Here is a 6,762-nt window from a genome sequence, read left to right as displayed (position 1 = left end):
CGTACTGCGCATGCGTATTTATGAGGCTGAAAGCAGTTCGTGTTGAAATGTGACTGGACCGCAGCAGCCTGCACCTGGAAGTGAATGAGTGACGCTGAGCTTACACATCATCATGACTAATAAATAACACACAGAGAGCGAGGGAAACCACATTAAAAACTCAATTATGTAGCACGAATATCGTTTAAAAGCACATTTTTTTTAAATGAACAAAAATAGTGTCCGTCACATTGCCGCTAGATCGAGCAGAATCCTATTGTTGTTCATTTAAAAAACCTGTCAACAACTGGAACCAGGGTATATTCAGTATAAGGATTATGTTGTACTGTTTTTTTTGTTAATGATGCAAATACGGAGTGGTGCTTGGAAATATATATATTTTTTAATTTATTTCGAAAGGAATGGGGTAAAATATAGTTCTTATAATGGTCGGGTTATATATGTCTGTTGGGTATCGTGCACTATGGGTTAGGGTTAGGGTTCTATTATTTTTAGTATTTTGCATTTGTTATGTCCTTGCTGTTGTTTATGTTCTTCTGTGTTTGCTTTAGTTTCTTCTTGTTTTTGCTGTTTGTCAAAGTACTTTGTAAACCTGTGTTTTTAAAAGGTGCTATATAAATAAAGTTATTATTATTATTATTATTATTATTAAAGTCTGAATGAATTGCAGCAAAGGCTACACTATGCCTGTTTCACATATTTCTGAAGGTATAACGCTAAAGATGTGCACCGCAGATAATTTATAGATAGTTGTAAAGATAATTTTCAAAACTGTTATTGCACAGTGAATCATAGCATATTAATTTTGTTCTCGAAGAAAGTATCCAAATGTAAACAAAGAACTAAACAAATACTAATGTCACCCAAACAAATGTACACTATAGCCTACGTGTAATCTTTACAACACCCAACAGTTTGCCTAAGGTTTACCAAATATACTGAGGGACACCAGTGTCTCAATGGTTGCTAAACTGGCCTTGATGTAGGCCTATATCTAGACAAATTGATTTTGAATCTCACTGGTGTCATTTAAATTAGAGCAATGTTCATGTCCAGTAAAAACTCTCTAACACAAAACAAAAAAACTAACAATAAAGTTGTGAAATGTTACCTTATTATAGAGGTTTCAGTGGAAGTGTTTTGGAGAGGTGTTGGTGAATCTACAATGTGCTTACCTGGGTTTATACTTTTGTCAAACAGATTTTTTGGATCAACAAGGGTTGTCTAAATAACAAAAAATACTCTGAATACAATTCAGCGGCATCTCAAACTGAATCCTCCATGTGATTGATATCAGAAATTTAAGTGATTATAGATACCATATGGAATACATTAAATCTTTTTTGGACTAAATCTTCTTATAAGAAACCTTTTTGTGTACAGCAAAAAGAGGATAGATAGTGCCCAAAATGAGTTAGATAGTAAGATATTTGTTAAAATTGTAACACTGAGTTGTCAGTTTTCACTGCTGTGTTTCATTGACATGTAACATCAGCCTTAATATACAATACAGATAAGAAGTACGATTGTTTGGATTGTAAAAGTCAAACAGGACTGGGCGTATACAGTAATAATGCTTGTTTAGCAAAAAATTAAACATGCTGAAACCTGTGCAGTTTTCCGTTTGACAAAACAGCAAACCTTGCAAGTTTATTGGCTAAAGGAATTAGACAGTTAGACACTTGGTTTTGCACATCCTCCAAACTTCACAGAAGAGAAGTCAAAATGTGTTCCTGCTAAAATTCATCTTTTATCATTCATCCTTTTGAATAGTCATTGTGTATATTAAGTGACTAAAAGTGTAAAGTTTAAAGGAGAAAAGTACATGTTGGTTCACTTTGAATACAAAGTCTTACTGTCTCTCAATGTCCCTGTTCCTCGAGCGTCTTTTCACTGTGTTTGATCTTGGCACACCCTTTATACAGCTGCATCTTTTATGTTAGCTCTCATGGGCTGTGCCAGACATAGAACAATTAAAAATCACACGCATATGGATATTCAACTCTTGATTAAATCAACTGAAATTGACTTTGCAGAGTTGTGGTTCTCCGTGGCTAACTTTGGTGTAGAAGACTTATCATTAACATGTACAAACTGATTTAAACAGCGTTCCTTGTGGAAAGAATGTGATAATGTGCCTTATTGGGTGCCCTTTAATGTAGAAAAAAATTAAGAAGTGGTCCCTTGAGTTCCTTTTTATTGCATTAAATGAAATATTGGAACCCATCTGCTAATGTCTTGCAATGCTATAAAACCCAGGGAGTGATGGCCACATTTTCTAGGCTTCTGGTGTAGCCATAAGTCAGCAATAAATACAATACATCCTTTTCTGTGCTGTGCCACTGTGTCTGACTCGCAATTTGAGAAGCGAGAATAGAGTATGTGTAAACGACATTTGAGACATGTGCATGCTTATATTTGTTTAAAAAACATTAGTAAAAGTTAAATGGCTGTTGGATGACTGCTGATGGATGGATGGATGGATTCTGGCGTTGTATAAGAGAGGATTGCTTTCTGCCCCTTTTTCGCTCTACACTGACTGCTTTTCTGTGTCCAATGCCCACTGAAATGCAAGCTGATGTTACTACTCGTAAGAACCGAATATTTGTGATACCAAAATCTGGTCTGAGCACCTCCAGATTCCTTTTTTCTGAGCTGTAAATAGAGGATAGAGAAAGTGCTATTAAGTGCATTCTTGTCTGCCTTCAGGCGGAGAAAGTATGAAGTCTATACTTCTGGGCTCTTATAGTTTAGCAGTATCATCAGCAAATTGTACTTAAAGAGTACCAAAATAAGGAGCGCTGGTGGTGCAGTGGTTAGAGCATGCGCCCCATGTATCGAGGCTGTAGTCCTCCAGGCGGGAGGCCCAGGTTCAAATTCAACCTGTGGCTCATTTCCCAAATGTCATTCCCTGATCTCTTTCTCCCTGATTTCCAACTCTATCCACCATAAAGGCAAAAATGCCCAAAAATAAATCTTTAAAAAAAGGAGTACAGATATAAAAGTGACGTTGGGTAACTTAATTTGCAGCATAACAAGACCAAGAGGCTGAATTAAGCGCTCCAAACAGAATATAGAGCTACATTCTAACAGCAGCATACTTAAATTTTCAATGTATCAGGTCTTACGATTTAAGGTTATATATTTCTAGCATCTAGTTCAGGATGTTAATATGATAAAAATGGCTGATGAGTGCTGAGCAAAAAGTACTGATGAGATCAAACAATATGGCGTGCTCTAAAGCTGAAAATGTAACATGTTTAAAAACATGACCTTCCCTTTTTGCAATCAATCTTGATCTGAAAAGTAACAACAATTTGTAAAGTTACTAAAATGCAAAAACTAAGAATAGGCCTACCTCAAAAGTACAGTTCTGATGGTCAAAAGTACAGTTCTGATGGTCAAAAGTACAGTTCTGATGTAAACATTGTGCATTGTGTTACACACTAATGCTAAATTGTCCGGTGAGTAAGTGTGTCAAGGGATGCTAGTTTTGCTTGGTTGGTCGAGCAGGTGCCCAGTGTACAGAGCTAAAGTACTCCTCTTTGCACCAATTACACATTTTAGTGCCAATTCTGACGCTATTTAAATCATGTCCTAACTCTCTCTCACCATGTTTCCCGTCACTCAATAGCTTTTCCTCTTTAATAAAGGAAAACGACAAAAAATAAAAAATAATAGTTAAAGTGTCCATAAAAAAAAATAAATACATGAAACAATAGCAAATTTCTTTGGTTTCATCAGATTTGGCACGAAAAAGGGAGAAGAGGAAAACTAATCATATGGATGAGTGCAGGAAGTTCAGTAATAAGCAGGATAAATGAATAGCAGGAGGACAGAATGAGAGATGAGGACACACTGATTGGTGTACTCAGCATTAAAGCTATAACTTTGTGACCATTTAGATGAATTCAGGTCATTAAAGTGAAATGAGATTTTAATATGGATGCTGGCATAGACAGAAGGAAAGCATCGAGAGAGAGAGAGAGAGAGAGAGAGAGATAGTGGCCAAAATCCATTTTTAAGTGTATTTTAAAAAGGTCTAAGTGCAGTTGCCATAACAACACCACCAGTGTATGTCCCTGGAGTCCTTGAGGTGGGTAAAGGCAGGACATTCAATTACAACAAGCTCTGACTATGACGTGAGTCTATATTCAATGCCGGTGTGTTCTGTTCTTAATGAACACTGTATTAATGGATGCCATAACATTCAAGTGGCAAACAATGTGTCATATTTTACTGGGTGAGCTGTTTTCAGTGCACCAGTACATAACAGGTGTTTATCTGTGTCCCTCTTTGACTTTTCACTCTGCATTTGCTCAATGACTTGCATAAATAACTATGACAGGTCAACATTTCCTCTATTAGTGCCACATCGTCCTTCAGCTACGTTATCACCACACTTTCTTAGTTTGGTGAAAACAAAAACCAGCCTGAAAAATCTATACAAAAGACACACAAAAAGTCCATATGATAATAATAAATGATGGATTATCTAGTTCAAACATTAAACACATCAAATACAAACATGTATCTTAATGAATTTGGTTTCTTCTTTGAATAGTGTAACTCTAATGCTTTTTAAATTATGGAATTTGATCATATCACATTTCAAATGTTTTAAAAATGTTGTATTCATCTCGTCTAATTGTTATCTTGTCTCATGTTTGCAATATGATATCGTAAGAGTTGATACTCTGTGGCAAACTGTAACAAACGTTTCTGCCACATGGTGGATCCATGAGCCACAACTAAACGCTTTAAACAAATGTGAAGTGAGAGAAAATCTTTCAGCTGTATATTACTGGTTTAATGGCTCCCTCTAGTGGTGATACTTATAATACTAACATTATTCACAATACAGTGACTAATAATCATCAAACCTATAAAAATACCACCATAGGTTTGCAGAAAATGAACTTTGGTCAGCAGCTAGATTCAGTGACATATTCTCTCCAACACGTGACTTACTTAGACAGACAGACCATCACATCGCTGAGCAGTAAGTTCAGTGATATTTTAATCCACAGGTGAGTATTATCATGTGTGAGTCAACATTAGGATGTAAATTATGTGGGGTCTGACACGGTTACATACCAATCAAACTGCAGGCAGAACTGTGTCTGTGTTGGTTAAAAGAAAATGCAGCCATGAGTCACAGGTTAGCATCTGGATGTCATGTTATATATATATTCATGTTTATTTAATTTTATTTATATACTTTATTAATCCCTGAGGGAAATTCTGGTTTTACACTCTGTTATTAACATGCTTCCCACACACATAGGCATGAATCACACACATGCACAAACAGGACCTGTGGACATGCATTAGTGGAAAGATGTCAGAGTGGGAGTGCACCAGAGCAGTTGGGGGTTTGGTGTCTTGCTCAAGGACACCTGCTTGGGAAGTACCCTGGCACCTCTCCAGCTAGCAGACCAATTTCCATATTACAGTCTGCATCGAAACTTGAGCCGGCGACCCTCTGGTTCCCAACCCAAATCCCTGTGGACCGAGCTACTGCCGCCTCAAAGCTACACCCATGGTTAAGCATTTTCAATCTAATTTGACATTTTTAGATGTAGTTCGTTTTTTTCCATAGTCCCCAAAATGTCATTCAACACCCACAAATGATTCATCCAAAAAAAACATTTCCTTTGGTCTTCAGCCTATGTTATATAAGTTCTCAGCACACCAGCATGACATGCTGTGATAATGACTTACTAACCATGTGTAGTGTTAATCTACATGAACACATTACGTCTCTCAGCACTTGAATCAAGTTTCTTTCTCTAACACTAAAATATTACTATATGTATATGAATTGTATAGTGACTACAATTGTGCATAAAGTAAACTGTTTTTAAAGTACAAGCAAACATTTCTATTTTATTATTAAAACTCAGAAAACAGTGAAATTCATGTTGGGTCCAGTAGACCTGTGTACATATTCACTAAAGTAAACATAAAGTAAACATAAACACAAAAAGCATACCATATGTACCATACACAATGGTGTATTCATTTATATTTTCACAGTTTAATTGCCAAAATATAAATTAATTTAATTTGGCAGTTTAACCTTAATATAAAAAAAAACACTAACAATTCTGCTCATCTTTTTTTAACATGAGTGAATGGAGCATGGAATAAATCCATCATGTATGCACAGCAGTTTTTAGCTGGTTATGAAACAGACTGAAATGAATACTGATGACCTTAAACAGCAATGAGACCATCAGGGACAAGATCAGATCCTCAGATCCTCAGATCCTCTAACATGGGCCTCGCTTGTGGAACAGCCTTCCTCCCTCAGTTAGGTCTGCCCCCTCTGTGGAATCTTTTAAGTCCCGCCTCAAAACACACTTTTACACGTTGGCCTTTGAGTCCTAGTTAGGTTGCTTATACTTCTTTCCAATGTACTTCTATCAAATGTCTTATAATATTATTGTCTAATTATATTGTTAGTATTCTGTGTGCATGTGTGTAGGCAAACATGTATGTGTGAGTTTTGCCTTGTTATTTTTATTTTTTGTTTTGTTTTTTAATCTGTATTGCTCTCTTGTTTACAGCATTGTTGTACAGCATTTTGGTCAGCTGTTGCTGTTTTTAAATGTGCTTTATAAATAAATGTGATTGAGTGAAGATCAATTATTTCTGTAGTTTCTTGTAATGACTATTACTGCTGCCATTGTATGGTGTTATGAAGGGAGTTAACAGCAAAGATTAACAGTGATTAAAACACTGGACTGTTAAAAGACA

This window comes from Labrus bergylta, chromosome 1 (assembly GCF_963930695.1).
Source record: "Labrus bergylta chromosome 1, fLabBer1.1, whole genome shotgun sequence".
NCBI classification, from domain to species: Eukaryota; Metazoa; Chordata; class Actinopteri; order Labriformes; family Labridae; genus Labrus; species Labrus bergylta.
Note: the sequence above shows the minus strand (reverse complement) of the source record.